This window comes from Penaeus vannamei, chromosome 30 (assembly GCF_042767895.1).
Source record: "Penaeus vannamei isolate JL-2024 chromosome 30, ASM4276789v1, whole genome shotgun sequence".
Taxonomy (NCBI): domain Eukaryota; kingdom Metazoa; phylum Arthropoda; class Malacostraca; order Decapoda; family Penaeidae; genus Penaeus; species Penaeus vannamei.
This window is the reverse complement of record NC_091578.1, coordinates 12136767-12138562: the sequence shown is the minus strand read 5'-3', so window position 1 is coordinate 12138562 and position 1796 is coordinate 12136767. Positions and strand designations below refer to the sequence as shown.

Genomic DNA, 1796 nt, shown 5'->3' with positions numbered 1-1796 from the left:
ATTTTGGGGCACATAAGTCGGGGCCCGGCATGTCCTGGAGGAACCAGACCCTTCACGTCAGCTCGGGAAAGAAATTGTAGGTGTCTTCGCCGATTGACAAAGGGAACGCACGAGTGATGGACGATAACACGAGATGAATGTTCGTGGAGTCTCTCTCTCCCTCTCCCTCTCTCTCTCTCTCTCTCTCTCTCTCTCACTCCCTCTCTCTCCCTCTCTCTCTCTCTCTCCCTCTCTTTACGTACCTACCTACCTATCAACCTTACATCACTATTACCGCCGATGGCATTAAAATAACGTTTCTATTAATAGCAAGTACGTCTCTATTAACACCTTCACCATCAACAGTGACGAATACACCACAATCCCCTGCAACACCACCATCTCACCCCCACAAAGTCGCCCGCATCACCATCAGCACCAGAACCACCAACATATATTCCTTCCTGGTCTGGCCCCGAAGCCCTCCCCATCCAGGGCAAATTTTCCCAGAGGTTTTCGAACCCGTTTCTCCTCGCGTGGGACCTGCGCGACCCTTCTCCCCCGCCCCTATCTTTTTTCCTCTATACTACCGAAAGAGTTATCCCTTCGTCAGTATGAGTGATCTCACCAATACGCCTTCCACTGCAACATGGGGACTTTATTGCACAAGCAATATAATCTCCAGATGCCGTAAGGGGAGGACCCAAGATTTTGCCTCTGAGGGAAAAATCGATTTGTGGAAGTGACGTGCACCTTAAAGACTTAGTACCACTTGGTGTGTTGGCTGCTGTGATGAATGTTGCTGTTGCCCAGAACTGCGACTTTGCCATCATTGTCTAATGCGGAGGCTGTTCTGTGGAGTGTGCTTTTGCTTGACAAATGCGTCTTTTGGCTACAAAAAATGAATACATACATACATAACGCAGAGAAACATACATCCATCCAACCATACATATGAATTGAAATTTATACATGCATATATATATATATATATATATATATATATATATATATATATATATATATATATATATACACATACATATAAGTATCTGCGTGTGTACATATCTGGTAAATTAGTTACGTCAGTTATTATAATCTTACATACGCGTAGATCATATTTATAACGACAGTGCAATTTGACTCTCTGGAAAATAAATAAGCTGTCTTTCTTGCTGATTACAGGGTACGAAGTTCTTTGCATGTTTTGGTTCCTTTATATTTTCTTTTAATTAAGATGTTTTAAAATCAATCTCCAAGTCTTTGACTAGTGTATTTATCATAAAAACATTATCACTTATTTCCAAAGTGAACAAATTCACTGCAAAATTCACACGCATGCCTGTGGTATACCGAGCCCGGTATTTCAGCAGGTAAAACTCACCCAACTTCTTTATCGACGCAACAGGAGACAATTTGTTTTTCCCGCCAACGTCGTATGTCCGGCCAGGCTCTCTCTGTTCGCCGCTCTTTTTTCAGCCCCAACTCGACAATTCCGCTTCTGACGATCGACTTACTTAACGCCGGCTGAGCGGGGGTACTTATCAGATACACACTGGCATTTCCTAACAATGTCTTGCTTAGTGCAAGGCAGGTGCATGGTGTCGCATCCACCCGTGTTTCACAGCTGCATTGCTTCCAACCTCACAGCCCACTTGTCCCCAAATGCTTCATAGCATTTTATCAACGGCAATTCTGCGTTTACTTACACGGTATTGTTTTTTACACACTTGGAACAGATCTCTGCTTTCGCTTCGCAGCTAACGTCGTGCATGAAAAAATAAAGAAATGCACGATTTTAGAAATATTGATATCCA

At 43.2% G+C, this 1796-nt stretch overlaps 1 protein-coding gene across 1 annotated transcript in view; it reads right to left on the bottom strand.

Annotated features, from left to right (window-relative positions):
• The window catches only part of LOC113808563 (protein FAM117B), a 162202-nt gene extending 160701 nt beyond the window's left edge, over positions 1-1501 (bottom strand). Inside the window, exon 1 of the mRNA XM_070143052.1 lies at positions 1364-1501. The gene's annotated coding sequence lies outside the window, so the exon portion shown is untranslated. The remainder of the gene's footprint in view (positions 1-1363) is intronic.
• Positions 1502-1796: the final 295 nt, after the last annotated feature.